Source organism: Pinus tabuliformis, chromosome 7 (assembly GCF_031772625.1).
Source record: "Pinus tabuliformis cultivar Carrire ecotype Pingquan chromosome 7, CPIR1, whole genome shotgun sequence".
Classification (NCBI taxonomy): domain Eukaryota; kingdom Viridiplantae; phylum Streptophyta; class Pinopsida; order Pinales; family Pinaceae; genus Pinus; species Pinus tabuliformis.
Window position 1 is genome coordinate 1145482525 of NC_142293.1, and position 17331 is coordinate 1145499855.

The 17331-nt window shown below is 37.8% G+C and overlaps 1 non-coding gene across 1 annotated transcript; it reads right to left on the reverse strand.

Annotated features, from left to right (window-relative positions):
• Positions 1 to 16751: 16751 nt before the first annotated feature.
• LOC149251549 (signal recognition particle RNA) lies at positions 16752 to 17008 on the reverse strand. The gene has a single exon (XR_016267626.1).
• Between the last annotated feature and the right edge of the window lie 323 nt (positions 17009 to 17331).

Here is a 17331-nt window from a genome sequence, read left to right on the forward strand (position 1 = left end):
CACTACTAGAAGAAGTGCACAGGGAGGAGATGTAGGCAACATAGATACTACAGCAGTACAATGTCGCCTACAACAACATCACAACGAAGATTCGAGGCAAAGCAACTGGGTGACTCAGGACAGGTCACATGTGAGTGTTGGGGGCTTGTTGGGCACAACCCAACGTGGCCCATTTTATGGTTAAAACTTTTCATTTTAGGGAGCGGAGTGCACGGTACCACAAAGCTATGTACTATGTGATGTTTTGGGGGCTTCAGGGTGGGTCGAAGTCCCTTCTTTTTGTAACGATTTTGGGTAATAGTTGATTGTTTTTAGGAGAACCATGGTATTTGGACCATGGTATTTTGATATACCCATCGATATAATTAGTATATATAGGAGAAAAGATGTAAGTCGAAGTAATGAGTAATGACATGATTCAAGCATAAGGAAATATCTTTGTAATATGTGTTAGCTTTGAAGGAAAGGCTTTGCAGTTGAGTGTGCGGAGACCTAAAGTCTGCAGTTGAGTGCGCAAACACCAACAGTTGGGTGTGTAGGTCAAGGATTTGTACGTTGTTCAAATAATTAATATAAGAAGTACAATTTTGATGGGCATAACTTGTGTATGATTATTATGTATCTTTTTCTTTTTGTTCAATATTTTGGTTATATTTTAGTAACTTATGCACAATATAGTTTATGGTTGTTAATGATGTGGTTAAGTAGATAATCCAACCCTGTGAAGTAGTATATGTATGTTAAGGATAAAATAACATAAAAATACCACATCACATCATCCCTCAAGGCTGCAAAAACCTGGTTCTGCATCCTCCCATAGTCACTTCAGGTGAGACTGCGATCTGCTTGCAGATTGTTGTCGAGAGGGCCAATGATTGAGGGTTTATGTTGGTGCACAGTAAACTGTGAACCTAGGTCAGCCCAACCAAAGCCAACAATAAGCCTTCAATCTTGGATGCTTAGTTTGACATTGGTTCCTGATCTGCTTTACCACTAGTTCGGAGTCTCCAAACACAGTCAAGCACTCAATGTTCAAATTTCTTGCTGCTTGTAGGCCCAGAAGTAAAGCCTCATACTCTATCACATTATTTGTTGCCTCAAATTCCAATTTGAACGAGAGAGGGATCAAGCTACCCTCTGGGGATATCAACAACACCCCTGCCCCATTGCCTTCCTTGGAATTTGCACCATCAAAATATAACTTCCATACCTTGTTGCAATCTCTATTTTTTGATCTAATTTGACTGCAGGCTTCACCTGTGTCTCTTCCAAAATAAAATCATCCTCTTCTAACAGTAAATAGGATAACTCCCTTTATTTCCCATATACAAGGGCATTATCTGAACAATTAGCTCTCATAACTATTTTAACAAACCTTGATTCTCTATACAGTCGCCTCTCTCCTCCACCAAAGATAGGAATGGTAGCGTAGGTCAAATATAACTTGATGGAGCCTCCAATCTTTGATCCACAAAACCTGGACAAACGCATATTGAATCTTGCAGGAATGTCAGCCACCACAATATCCATTACTACAGTTTTTACTAGGATCTAAGCGAAATTTACCACTAGGTCCTTAATCATCCCTAAACACTTTACCCTTTTGGAGTCAAAGGAATAGAGGTCTTTGTATGGTCTAGTTATTTGTAGCCCCAATTGCTCCATGAAAGATAGTGGCATCAGATTGTGGGAAGCACCTGAGTCTAACATGCAGTTGTGTAGCAGGAGGTCATGCACTACTAAGGTAACATAAAAAGGAGTTGTGGAAGGATCTTGTTCTTCAACATGGGGTCCAAAGACAACCATTGGCCTTTCTTCTTGGAGATTCAAACTATCATGTGAGTGGAATGGAACAGATGGATACATGAACTGGGAAACTTGAGCCTTATAAGTTGGTTGTTTCAACAATTCAGCCAATAGGGCTAGAATTTTGACTTTCTCAAGTTCCTTTTGAAGATTAAAGAGAGCAGGACCTTTTTCAGTAGTGACAACCTCAAAACGTTATTTTTCTTTATCACAGATTGGTTTAGATGGAGAAGATGATTTCTCTACTTTGGGGACTTCAAATTTATGATAGGTTTGGTCAGAGGACTACTTCTTTTTTGGTAGAATTGGATCTAAAGGTTTCTTCCCTTTGTTAGTTGGTTTGGGAGGGTCTTGGGAGGAAGAATATTTATTTCGGTCTTGCTCCCTTGATCTCATTCTAGAAGACTGAAGATCATATTTCCTATGCAGCTGGGCCTACACGAAATCAATGAACTATCTACAGTAGTCATCAATCTCACCATCGTTTAGTGTTGCATCTAGATCATCCCTTCCTTTCTCGTGCATTTCAACCTCGTTTTCTTACTCGGAGAAGAAGGAGAATAGGTTTCCCTGAACTTTGTTGGCTTCTTGTATCTTCTCCTTTGGATCATCTCCTATATACAATGGGGGTTGAATATGATATTGCTGCTATATTCTCTCCTTTTAGAGTATTTGCAAGGGAGGTCTTCTATATTGAGGATTGATACCTCGACTAGGGGATTGAGGATTTTGTCGTAGAATTTTTTTATTTTCTCACTCTAGTTTCACAAGTTTATTAGATAAGTTCCCTATTAACTTATTCATTTCCTCTAGATTTTGTTCTTGATACTTTTTCCCTTGACATGAGTAATTTTCTTCCTCTTTCCCTTTTCTCCTATCCCCAGAATTAGTTTTTCCTCTTGGCTTCTCGGTTGATGTAAAGTTTGCTTCAACCTCTAGAGCATCAATTTGAATCCGGTCTAGTGTGTGAGACTTCCTCTCTCAGAGTGTGAAACCAAACTCTAATTCAAAGACCCCAATAAAAACTACCTTAGCAGCTACATGTGGATGTTTAATTTCGATAGGAAGAGAGTTATACAGTTTATTGGACCCTTTTATGAACTCTGAGACCTCTTCATCTTGTTTCTTTTTCATATAATTGAACTAAGTGAAAATATACCCATGATCCCTCTTCTCCTCCCATTTCTACATAAAATAATTTTCCATCTCTTCCCAAGTGGTAATGGAAGCATCTGGTACGGACTTGAACCATTTCCTAGCCTCTCCATCCAAAGATTGAACGAAATTACTCAACACTACATCCAGGTGCTCGACGTTCAAGTTTTTTGCAAAGGCACATAAAGATTCTATATGTCTCTATGCTGATATGTCATCTTCTCCATTGAATCTAGGCAAGAGTTTGAGATAATCCTATGGCATAGCACTCAAAGGTTGAGGTAGGTCTAAGGGAGCATATTTATTTAATAGGAAACCTAGGACAACCATTTGGAGCAAAGGTGACAATACAAGGTTTATTATAGGTCTTTGTATTATGACCAGTTGTAGGACAACTGCTTCAATTTGGATTAAAAATCTATTCACACTTTGTGTAGGACTGCTTTCGAGAATATTCTTAACCTCCTCAGCTTTAGGGAGGGGAGGGAATGAGAAATAAGGAGTGTTGACCGAAGCTTCTTCTTCCTTGACTTTTAGGGAGGTAGTGTTGAACAACTGATCACTTTCTGAAGGATATACAAAGACTCTAGGGAGGGAATCAGAACAATGTATTATAGCGTTCTGTGAGCTGGAAGAGGATACTTCAGGAAAATAGGAGCTAGTAGTAGCGGTGGTTGGAGTTTTTTCCTTCCAAATCTTTCTAGATATTATTCTTTTAGGGTCAAACATTGATGGAGTTCCTCATTGAGAAGTATCTGAGTGGGTATGGGGCCTCTTAAAAGTCAGGGTGATAAACTTAGATTTAGACAGTGGAATCGCCAAGGTGAGGGATCTACAAACCACACTTATATGCTTACCTTATAAAAGAGTGTATAAATGTCATACCCAAGGAAAAAATTTCTAATTCGTTCCCCAACAATGGCAGAATAATATGTTGTCGCTCCTTGAGATAGTCTCTGGGTTAAAATGAGACCAGTGCTTAGGACATCCTAGTAAGTGTTGTCATATTGGACTAGAAACTCATAACACATTTGCTCTTCCCTATATATAATTCAAGTGAAATTGATTCAAAACCATTCATAAGAGATGTGATATAGGAACTGATACACATAATACTCCACATGAACGATATTCATAAATCTATGTGGTTGATTCTGATTGGAGCTTGCAGCTAATCAACTATTTTAACAGATGTGATTGAAGAAGAAAATAGAGACGAAACTTGACATACAGAGCTTAAACTTTAATAATTCCATACATCTGGATCTAGAAAGAAACTAGAGCTAGAGAAATGTTTATGAGGTGAGAAGATACATGGAATGCTTTTAAAGACTTGATTTCCATATCCATACAGGCATTACTTATCAACAACTTGATTTAAATGAATCTATATTTTTATGAGAAATATATCCAGCAGCTACTTTACATGAGATCTGAGAAGAGAATTCAAAATATATGAAAACATCTAAAAGAGAGAACATACTACAAAGCCAATAAGTCGGAATCACCAAAAATCTTGCATTAATTTCCAGAGAAGCATACATGCTTCGAGATCCATAACATTGTTTTTATGAAAACCAGAAAAAACATTCTTGCCCAAAAAATTTGAACCTCCTGTGTTCTTTTCTCAAATTGTTCTTATAGGACCTCTTAGAAAGAGAGAGGCGGTTACAAAATATTATCTTCTTGATTTGTTCATGATGACTAAGCACATGAAAATTTCAAAATGTTTGATAACACAACTGTACTTAACTGAAGGGTAATAAACTAAATAAAACAAAATACAACTCAAAAATGCGAGTAAAAGAAAAGATGCAAATAAAGGACGATGGGCCACTATAGCACGTTGTAGAGTACGTTGTGTCGATGGTTCGATGATTCAGAGAACTAGTAGATTAACGAACTACTCACATCATTTCCATAGTGTTGGAGGTGGACAAGGAACAAATAATAACCATTGATAACTGACCTTTAGATTGATTATACCAGCATAACTTAGCCTATGATGAAAAATACTTCTCATCATTTCCAGTTGTTGGAATTCCTTCTTTAGGAAATTTACCATTGTTTTCCCTTTGAGGGTGGTGGTTTTCTCATGATATAAACCCACCTTGGTTTTAGCTTTAACAAGTCTCTGACTATACTGTTCCCAAGGGATCAACTCCGCATGCAGTTCCTAGCAATTGGGTAACCCGACTTGTATTATTATGTCAAATTCGGAATTAAAGGTGGCCACTTCTTTTAATACTAATTCAAGGCATTGCTCAGCTTTGATCCTAACTTCCTCTCTCATGACTACTTTGGATATATTCATTACAATGTTGACTATGTCCACTACGTCGATGGGCCTCAACTCATCGGTTGGCCTCTCATTTACAAAATGGATAAATATCTTGGCGATTTGAGAATTCCTTTCCCCTTCCTCTTTGGTGTCCATGATGAAGTGCTCGAAATATTTGCTTGCAACCTTTTTTTTATGCATCAAAGTTACATGCTCCTAGTTGTTCTTCATCCCCTCAATGATCTCACCCCAAACCATTTGTCTTACTTCTAGGAGAGACATATTCCCTTTTAGCTTTTCTTTTAGATTAGTAAACTCTTTAGTCACTAACAACAGATTTTTGTTGATGAGCTCAATGTTTGTCACCACAACCTCCAACTATTTATCCTTCTGAGATAGACCTGCATTAGCAAAATCTAAGTATCTTTTCACCCTCTTCAACTCCCCTTCCGAGAGTTGTAGCTCGCTCAAGGCCTTGGTGAGTTGTTCAATAGGTTTTTGTGGATCTTCAGGTACAGCCACCACACACACATGAGAGTTCATTTTTTCTTGGAGTTTAGCCCATTGTTGCTTGAGAGCTACTATCTCATGGTTTTTGTTTGCCACCTCCTTGATCAGTTTCTCCTTTTCCCTCTCAACCTGAGCCAACTCTTTGGTTTGTACATGTTCACTGCCTGGCATCTTCAACTTGTGTCTCAATCTCTGGATCTCCTTTTGAGATTGTTGAAGAAGAGATTCTATTTTTGTCTTGTCTTCTAGATTCACCCCAACTTGATTATCAACTCTTTGAAACCCTCGTTCTGTATATGCAGGGCTCGGGAATTGGCCTTCTCTAGTTTTACCTTATTGCAGCCTTTTCTAGTAATGTCTCAACTCTGCTAATGGTCATAGTGTTTTTGTTGAGATCATTGTACAAAATTTCCCCCACTTGTTTATGAAATTTTATTTTATCCAATAAGGGGACACTTGCCAAATCTAAAGACGCATCCAAGGTTTTAAATTGAGGCCCTGAAGGTAAATATTGTGCTGATGCGTGTTGTAGTGAAAACTTCATCTGATTCTGCTCCAGGCCCATAGAAACCAACATTCGTGTGTGATAAGATATTTATTGAGAATCAATTACTGTTGCATTTTCCCCTTGAATTTTCTGTTGTTTTTCTCAATGGCCTTTCCAATAGGCCAACTTGATCCAGTGGTAGCAGTGCCTTCCTCATTGTCTAGGATTGTTACCTCTACAGAAGATGAAGTTGTAACTGGTTGTGGATCCTCTAATATCCACTGAAACTTGGCTGGTCTGGCCCTATTTCCACTATATTGGTTACAAAATCTTCTTCTTCAGGGTCTTGACTTCTAGCCTTTTTATTTATGTGTACTTCTTCCATCTCGATATCCCCAACTTGATCAACAATCCTCTTTGATGCTTTATCCGTTGTTACTGGGGATTTGGTCTCCATTTCTATATTAAGAGGCCATGAATCAAAATTAGCTTTCTATTCAATTTGGGGCCTGGGCTCATGTACATAAGTTGATGCTATTATATTTTCTCTCCTTCGGGAAATGGCACCCTTGGGAGAATAGTGCGAGGTCTCTCCTTTGTCAAAATCCATTATTTCAAGTAAAGCCTCAACTATTTTAAAATCATTTCTTGTATTCACCACAAAAGGACCCACGGGCTATCCCATTTTAAAGATATATCCCTTCTTTGCAGGAACAAAATGGAACAGGTCTATACCGAGGAACTGTCGAATAAATTCTAGGGCAAAGAGTCTCATGGGCATAGATACATGCAGATGGTAGGCACGAAGCTCGCACCAAGAAACCCTAATATTTATGTAATTATCATAAAGGTACCAATCTCCTACCATAACGTCTTTGCTAAGTTGGAGAAGCTCTTTTTGTTGGGGGAGGATTCTGGGTGGAGATATCCCATGCATAATCCTGTACGCAATGGCCATATAGGTTGAGATGAACTAAGACTACCCACCAATGTCGGGTCTTCTCCTGACGGAAATATTCCAATTGAAGATGGAATTCCTTTGCTTATTGCAAGAAATCATGCTAAGACCCAAACAATCGAACTCTTCAACAAGGGTGTACATAATCAGGCAAAACAAAAGTGAATAAATGTGGAAATAAGAAGTGTTGGGAAAGTAATGAAGCTGGAAGCATATGGTATTAGACAGGTAAGACGAGACATCGAGAAAACAACCTGGTTGCATCATTTGATGTAAAAATCCCAGGATGAACTTGCTGGTCAACTGGACAGTGTCTTCCTCCAATAAACATGTAATTACAAACATAATGGGTTGAACAGGCTCACTGAATAGCGTAACTGAGAAATGTTCGCCATGGGGCAGGGATTGCACTCTCGGAGCTAGGATTTTCCTCAAGAAGGATTGTTGTTCATCAGGGGGGAGAGTAACAAAATGATGGGTTAGGGTAATGTCAGTAAATGAATGCATCGTAGGAGAGACAGGGGAAATTAGGGCTTTTTGGATCAATTCAGGGGTTATTTCAAGTATTTTAGTTCCAGAGGTGGAGATGAAGTAATTCAAACAAATTTAGGGAAGTGATGGACTGAAGGCATGATTTGGAAATACAAGTCGAAATCAATAACTCTAAAGGTATCTTCCCCCCTTATATGGTTCGTGAATAGCTCAATTTCCAGCCTCTATTCCTTTAGAGATTGCACGAAAGAAACAGTATGAAACCAATTCAAAAGATGTAAATGCCATCTTGGGAAGTATGGCCAAGACCGAGTTCATGAAGGTAATGTAGTTGAACACAACAAAGGGAATGTGGTATAAGATTATCCAAAGTTATGAAGGCGACACCAAGGTAAACAGTGTTAAACTTCAAACATTCAGAATACAGTATGAGACTTTGACAATGCACTATGATGAAAGAATTGCAACATTTTTTCTTAGAGTAGATGAAATTTTGAATTCCATGAGAAATCTTGGTGAAGAAATAAAAGATGCTTCTATTATTGAAAAGATTTTGAGATCTCTAACTCCAAAGTTTGAATCCAAAGTATCTGCTATTGAAGAAATGTAGGATCTAAAAAGTCTTACACTTGATCAACTCTATGGAATATTGACAACATTTTAAATGAGGAAAGCTGGTCCTTCATATATGAGAGAAGCAACCTTCAAATATTATACAAAAGGAAAAGAGAAGGACGAATCAACTTATGTATCAAAAGAAGAAGAGGCAAACCTCATAAAGAAACTCCGAGTGGATACTGGAAGATTTAGAGGTGAACTTCCTTTCAAAGTTTTTGACTATGGTAGATTTGGTCATTATGTTGCTAAGTGTCCCTATAAAGAAAATCAGGAGAAAGGAAAAGAAGTTGCCAAAATAAATAGGAAGAGGTTTGAAAATAAGAGAAGTTTTTATACACATGAAGACAATGATGGTCTTTCAAATGGTGAAGAAGATGAGTTTGATCAATACTGTCAATTACTTATGGAATTTGAAGATGAGTCTGATGATAATTTCATGGATGCCCTAGAAGAAAAGGGTACTTTTATTGAAAACTTTGACATGAATATATCAAATGAAGTAACAGTTACAAATGTCAGCAAATATTCAAGCTTGGGAGCTACCTGCTTTCTAATGATCAAGAATGAAGAAGACGAAGCATCACCAGGTATGGATTTTTATTCTAAATGTGATCCATTTTCTTGTCTATGCAACAATGACAGTGATGATGATAGTGAAACTACTGAGCTTGCACTTATGGGTAAAAGTGAGAGTAAGCCTCTTGAAGTAGCAGGTCAAGGTAAGTTAGAATCATTGGACAATGCAAATGTGCCTATGTTAAACAAAGATAAATATCAATAATGGAAAGGAAAGGTGAAGTATAATCTAATGAATCTCGATGTCTGGCATCTAGTGTGCAATTGTTACACCAAGTCTCCTCCACCAGACAAGGAAGTACAAAATAACATTAAGGCTTTGAGTAACATATTTTATAGTATATCTGATTCAATATTGAATAAAGTTACACATTATACTACTAAAAAGCAAGTGTGGGATAAGTTACAAGTAATAAATGAAGAACTCTCAAAGGAAGATTTCTCAGGTAATCTTATATCTAACAATGTGTCCAAAATGATAGATGGAGTTGCTTTGAAAAAAATTGTTAATCCTAACAATAAGTTGTAGGCTTATGATAACAAGGATCATGTTGTTATGGTATCTAACCAATATTATGAAGGTCTTGAAGCTGAGGTCGTCTCTCTAAGAGTAGATCTTGAAAAATCAAATAAGCGGAATGAAGAACTACTTCAAGCATTTGAAGAACAAAAATGGGTTGAAAGAAGAGATTATCAAATTAAAATAGCAAATGGAGGAAGGAAGAAAGATTGAAGAAATTATGAAGAAGTAGTATCTAGAAAAGGAAAAGCAATATCAGGCTAAGGTAAATATCCTAAAAGGTAAATTAGAATAAAAGGATAAACATTTTCGATTTCAAGATAGTACTAAGATTTTGGATAATATTCTTAGTAGTCAAAGGTCTCCTACCATCAAATCTGGTCTTGGTTTTCATGAAATTGTTAAAGGAGAATCCAGTTCACAAGTTGAGGCAAGGAATTATAATGCAAAATATAAAATGCTCAACAAGCAGATAAGAATTCAACCTCATCAACAACCAAGGAAAGAAAGTCTTCAAAGGAAATCATTTACTCCTAACTATATAAGTGTTAATCGATTTTCTCCTCTGATCAATAATGTTGAATGCTCTATATGTCATAATTATGGACATGTTGCAGCCAATTGTAGGAATAGAATGTTTCAAGCTAATAACCATCTCATAGAAAGATCATCATCTCCCAGAAACTTTAAGGGATATTATTTTGCTTGCAATATATTTGGTCACAAAGCCATTGATTGCAATAGAAGAAATATGAAACATATAAGATGTTGTGCTTGTAACAAGTTTCCGCATGTAGCAAAAGAATGCAGGAACAAGTCTATGGATTGCCACAGGAAACATGGTAAGCAACTAGATAAGAACATTAATATCAGAAAATTTGAAAAAGGCGGATCCACCAATAAGAAAGAAAAAAAATAACATATAAGGTGTGGGCTTGCTCTTTTCTCATTTGAAGATGAAGATGAATGGTACATAGACATTGGATGTTCTCATCACATGACTAGAGATAAGAGTAAAATGGAGTCTCTCGGGAAGAACCATCATGGTAATGCTATTCTTGGAACTTATGTTTCAACAAAAGTTCTAGGACAAGGTAAAGCCATAATTAATAAAACTAGAGCAACAGTTGATGCTTTAGTAGTTTAAGGGCTAAAGAAGAACATTCTAGGTGTAGGACAAATGGAAAATAAGGGAAAAATAATTTTGTTAACATCAAGCAATTGTAAGGTTATGAATGAAGTAACTGGAAAAGTCATAATAAGAGGATATAGAAATCGAGACAAATTATATGTGTTTGAAGAACGGAAATCTCATATATATGAGAAAGGTTCAGACTTAGAGTAAAAAAAGATGGTACCTATTGCAGTCTCTTGTACTTAAATGAATATTTTTAACATTGACTGCATAAGTGGTGAGAGGTACTTGACATCATGAAAACAAAAGATGATTATCAGGTCGTCATGATCAATGATGTGTAATCTCGGGGGGAGTAATACATGTTGATTCCCATGGTTGTTTTTTATTTTCATGTTGCTTATACTACTGGCAATGCCTCCGGTGTAGTAAAAGTAAACAGGTACAAACAAAACAGACTCGGGGAGAGATGAAAGTGTGAAATTTCAGTATTTCACTTTATGTACGCGGATCTTATGAAGACAATTCGTGTGTATACGCAAGTTCTGAACTGAAAAATCACGTATATGTTGGTTTGATGAAGAAACAATGGGATAGAATCAGGAAAAGGGTCTGATATGCTTCAATCAATTATCAATTGGTTTTTTTGTTCTGATGGTTAAAGGTTACAGTCTGTTGATGCTATTTGAAAGTGATTTTGTCTTGTATAAGTTTTTGATGACTTGATTAATCATTGCTTGATGAAGATTCTTTAATATCCTAACTGATATATAAAATGATATGATCAGATTAGATAGTGAACAGTTGGGATAGGTTCAAGGGGAGCATTTGCTATGCTTCTAATAATGCATTGTTGGCATTATGTTTGCTCATACATAATGATTCTTTGGTGATGCTCCTTATCTTGATGAAGTTCTTGAATGATGAACTTTTTTATTATGTCTTCTTGAGTTTCATATCTCTTTATGAAGTGGTGTTGGTGTGATAATTCTTCTTATGAAGAATTTGGGCCAAGAGAATGATGTTGCTAAAACATGGTTATATTCTACTGCTACATTTGTTGGATGATACTTGGAAACATGGCATATTGAAGAATGATGTTACATTGTCCTATCTTACTTTATGATGATATGATTGGTCCTCACTTATGATATTGTGGTTGCATACCAAGTCATGGGTTGTTGATATTAAAGCTACATTGTTCTATCTTACATATTGATGATGAGTTGTTGTTGATAGATGCTTATCGTGCAAATCATATATGGTGTATGATAGTTGTTGATGACTATCAAGGTCTTATTGAGGTGTTTGGTCTTGGTTATAAATGTCTTATCTATCATTTGATGTAAAGGTCACATAAAGACCATTGATGTAATCATTGTAAAATTCAATCATGTATGGACTATTGTGGTCAAGTCCTTTTGGATATGTGATGTAATTTGTAAACCCACTGTGATTGGGTGATTGATGTAAGTTTGAGTCCTTGGTGATAGGACAATTCATATGAGTCATAGATTCATTTAATTCATTGTACATCTATTAGAAACTTCAACATGTGCTCAGGGGGAGCATGATCAATGTTCATACTCAGTAGTTCAGATACGGAAGTCTTCATTCAACATTGGTCAACCCTTTTCCCTTGATGTCAAAGGGGGAGAGTAGCTTGGTGTTTGGAGAATAGCTTGGTTTGGTGCTTGGCTTGATGTATTTTACAGGTATTCACAGGTTGTGGTGACCAAACACCAAAGTGGTTTCCATCAATCCCAAAGGGGGAGATTGTTGGAACTATGAATTATGTGTTGTCCTTGATGGAAACCTACCTGATGAATGGCAACCTACTTGATGAGTTATTTCTTGATGGAAACCTACTTGTTGAAGATATAAATAGGATGTGTTTGCAAATGTGACAGAGATATGACAAAGGCATAGTAGTTCAGAGGTAGAGGTATGATAAAGTTGAAAGTTCAAGAAGTATACGCGCGTTCTATTAAGCAAATCCACATACACACATGAGTATGAAGAAGCAAAGGCGCGTACAGTTTCTGCACCATGGTATTCTAAATACCAAGGGTCCTTATCATGCTATTGCCATGTGCTATTGAACCCAGTAACAGATATTTTGATCCCATCTAAGAAAACCATCGGATGGAGTATGGTTTTGACCTGTGGTATTGGATAAGGGCTATTGGATATGCTTTGAAGAAAACACGTACAGAAAGTAGGGTTTTGATGAAAATGGTGTCTGATCAGTTTTATCAGTTTTGATGTGTTTTTGTTGTCTATCGATGAAGTCTTCTTAATGATCTGGGCTTAAACAATGATGTTTTGATTATGGATCGATTGATTAAAGATTGTTGAGGTTACTTGTTGATTGTGATTGAAGATCAGTGAAGGTTATGTGATTGTTTCAGAATGATGCAGTAAATCTGTATATGATTCAGTGTTTGTTTCAGAGTGACAATGGTCCAGTTTTTTAAGGTTTTAGTGGTTTAAGATATGTACACGGGTATGCTTAATGAAATATGCGTACACAAGTGATTTTTCTACTACAAATTAGCATACATATTTTAACAAATGGTTGATCAGTGTTTGTAGTAACAAGATCTAGTTTCTGTGATGTGCATTATGTTGTTTGGTATTCTAGTTACAGTAATATGACTGTTCTAGTTGATTGGTTGAGTTTCAGTTTATTGGGTTTCGATGATTAGTTGATTCAGTTGGTTGATGAATGATTTACAGTGATAAGTTTCAGTTTTGATGATTGGTTTTGAGCTTAAATGTTGGTGGTGGGTCTAGTGAAAATTTGATGAAATGTGAACTACAAGTTGTTATGTTGTGTAGCAGGTGGATCCAATATTAAAATTTATGAAACGTGGTCCCAGAAGATGAGGGAATTGGAGCTTCCTTCTAGTGGTGGCTGGTAAATCAGGTCAGGGGGTTGGAGCTCCCTTTCAGTAGGTTGGAGAACGAGCGAAGGTTGTAGCCCTCTGCAGGTTGGTGCCTGCGTATTGGTATAAGTTTACGCCAATACAAGATTCAGGGGGTTGGAGCTCCCTTCCAGTAGGAGTTGGAGAACAAGCAAAGGTTTTAGCCTTTTGCAGGTGGTTTCTTGAGTACTGGTATGATTTTGCGCCAATACAAGATTGTAAAAGCTTTTCTTTATATTAAAAAATGTTAGAGACAACAACAACAAGTGGTTTTTCCCCCATTGGGTTTCCACCTTAAATCTTGGTGTTCGTGTGTGTTGCTTATGTATGATGGTTTATTTTGCCCTTACTGCACATGGTTACTATCTATTTAATGTTTAATGAAGTACTGATACACTGGATCAGAATAAAAAAAAAGATGAATTAACTGAAAAGTAATTTTACTATATATATGCTAGTTGTCTTAAGAACATTCGCATACACACGCGGGTTCCCTTCTGTAAAGTCTTGTATAGGAATCAGGAAGTGAAATTGAAAAGTATAATGATCTAAAAATATACATTCACCCCCCCCAGCGCCACTGTTGCCACCGCCAATATCCAAAAGAATGAACCCGAAGATCTAGAGGAGGGGGAGTGTCTTTTCCACTCACAGATGTGGGTGAAGGGTTCGCCACTGCAATTCATTGTTGACAGTGGGAACCAAAAGAACCTCATTTCAGCAGAGGTCATGAAGCGGTTGGCCCTACCGACTACACCACACCTGTAGCCGTACAGTATCGGGTGGCTTCACCAAGGACGAGATCTCCGAGTTCGCCAGCAATGTCGCCTTCCTTACATCATCAAACCCTTCACAGACGAGGTATTTTGTGATGTTACACCTCTGGATGTTTGTGATGTACTATTAGGCCAACCATACTTGTAGAGGCGACATGCTGTGTATGAGTCAAGGCCTCGTGCTGTCATTATTTCTTTGTGTAATTCATTATACAAGATACTGGAGTTAGCCCCACCTACCGCCACCTCTTTGATCACTACCAAGAAAGCCAACAAGCTCATCTCCTAGACTAGGAAATTCATTTTCTGTCTGGTTTGCTCCCAAAGTAAGGGGAAGATCGCCACCACATCCATGACCCCCGCGAAGGGTTCCTCCATGTAGCAGCAGCAGCAAAGTGATACGGTCATGACAGAACACAGGAACAACATCTCCTCACCCATAGGGGTACCACACAAGTTTCAGGTGGGCAACAAAGTCTAGTTGCATCTGCAGAAAGAACACCTTACAAGAGCCCATCAGAAGCTCCGACCACGCCGACATGGTCCTTACACCATTACCAAGGCTGTGGGAAATAATGCTTTGGAGCACAGAATTCATCCATTGCTTCGCCTGCACCAAATGTTCAATGTGTACCACCCTCGACCATGCTTCCCACCATTACTGGACACATTCGAGATTGCAGAACAGCTCACCAAGGACCAAATTCAGCAGATGGAGGAACTCAACGCAATGGGGACCATTGCTTCCTAAGTGGGGTGGAATGATCCAGGTGGATGTTGGTGGCCACCCACCTGTCCCGCTTGGACCTCCACAACTGTCTCTTTCAGTTTTCCGGTTTCTTTAGTTGTAGCACATTTTACTATTTTTCGCAGTTTTTCGGGTCCTAAACTTCCGGAGTCATTTTGACGCCTTAAACGACGTTTTTTTGGAAATCTACCACTAGCGATTTTTTGTCTAAAATTTTCTTTTCCGTCGTAGTCCTCAAAGATATCTTTCCAACGGGTTATCATGCACATCAAATGGAGACAATATGACCAAGTCACGACCCCGGGAAATTGGCTGTCCAACTCACCGCAACGGGCCCATAAACTCTTGGTGTTACATCTCCTCGAGTTAGGGTTTTGGTTGTTTAGGGTTTGCTCTTATTGTTCAATAATAAAAAGGCCCTTGAGCCTCATTGTAAGGCAGTTCAGAGGCATATAGCCACCACATCTCTTCTCAGAGAGAAGCTACCATCGCCCTAGCTGGTTTTATTTCCATTTCTATCTGTAAGCATATTTCAGTATTTTACATTAATGAAATGAAGTATTATTTCTGATGCATCTCTGTGTTTATGGTTATCTCTTTAATTTGTTGCGTTCCTGTTTAAATCCGGACCATGAATTTTGCAAAGATTAAATAGAGCAATGCTATTATAGTAAAATTCCTTTTATGTTGATGTTGATAGAGGCCAAGTGCCATGGGATAATGTCACAAACACTCTTGTTGATCACCATCCCATCTATTCTATCATCTCTTGGGGTGGTTGTAAAGAGTGCATGGATAGACCATCTAATGAATGCTTTTCATCCTCAAATCCCAAGGTGTGTTGTGTATATCGAAACTATTTAGAACCACCTAGACCCCATGGGGAGTATGGGTGGATCACTTGGTGGGCTTATGTTTTTCATTGGTTTATAGGCTTCTTGAGAGGCCATGGGAAATATATTATGGCCATTTAATGGTGATTGGAATAGGGTCACTTGGTCAAAATTCAAGGAGGTCTCAAGGGGCTTTCAACTTAACCCCTTTGATGAGGAAAAACAAGTGCCAAAAGCTGAGTTGTACCTTATCCTCAAACAGGCGAAATCCATCAAAACGAAGATGCTCAAATTTGTGCTAGCTTGCATTAGCTTTAGACCAATGATATGCCTGCCAAGGCTTTTTTGACTTTAGACCAATGATATGCCTACCCAGGCTTTTTTAAAAGAGCTTTATTAGGAAAGGAAGTTTTTGACTTTAGACCAATGATATGCCTACCAAGGCTTTTTTAACAAAGCTTTTAGGAAAGGAAATTGATGAGAACTTGCAAACTATTAAAAGACAATCACTGAGTAACTAAAAGCTAATTAAATAGCCATTTGTAACTCATTTTGAGTGATTCTACGCAACGATGCAAAGTTGCAAAGCATTTTGGGTCTTAATCAAGAATTGAGCAATTTGTAACTCATTTTGAGTGATTCTACATTTAGCAACGATGCAAAGTAAGGTTACTTTTGTCGTAATGAGGAATTAAGTGATGTTACAACTTTTATTGGTCTTAATCAAGAATTGAAGTGATGTTACATTCTTTTCGGTGAAGGATTTTGAGTGATTCCACATATAGCAACGATGCAAAGTAACGTTATTTTGGCCTTAATCAGGAATTGAAGTGACGCATTTAGTGACTACGCAGAGTTATTGGTATTTTTTTGGAAATAGTTCCAAAAGTCTGGGTAACGGGAAGGTAACTGAAGAGGTGAAAAAATTTAACGGGCGCGTTATCCTTCCACTGCACAGAGCGGGAGGTTATCGTTGCTCTGTTAAACCAGCCTCACGCGTTCCCCTCCTCTCTAGGGTGCATGGCACTTCCAGGGAGTTAAGTCCCACCTTGCCCTTCGACAAGGGGCAATGCACCAACTCCCTACTTGGAGCAGGGCGCACCCGGTTGGTGACTGAATGTTGTTGCTACATATTATCAATAATGTTAAACTATTGTACGTGGCACGTGTGGGATATGACAATCATACTGGTAATCGTTTCATCTTATTCCATTATCTTCACCTACGCTATTTTTCTTCTCTTTGTCTTTGCTCGCTATTTTCCGTAGAGAGAGAAGAGCAGTTCTGTTTCTATACTGCATCAAGAAATTGCCCAATCGCACACGGCTTTCCTGAATAAATTCATCAAATTCCACACTATATGTTAAAGACAGTAACCTCATTGAAATCATTGGCGGAAGGACTGGAAATGGAACAAGGCTAGTGCCTTAAAAATTGCAAATCTGTACATAACAATGCGTGGCTCTGTCATAAGCTTGATTTGGGTGGTTGGTTGAAACACAATTTGAT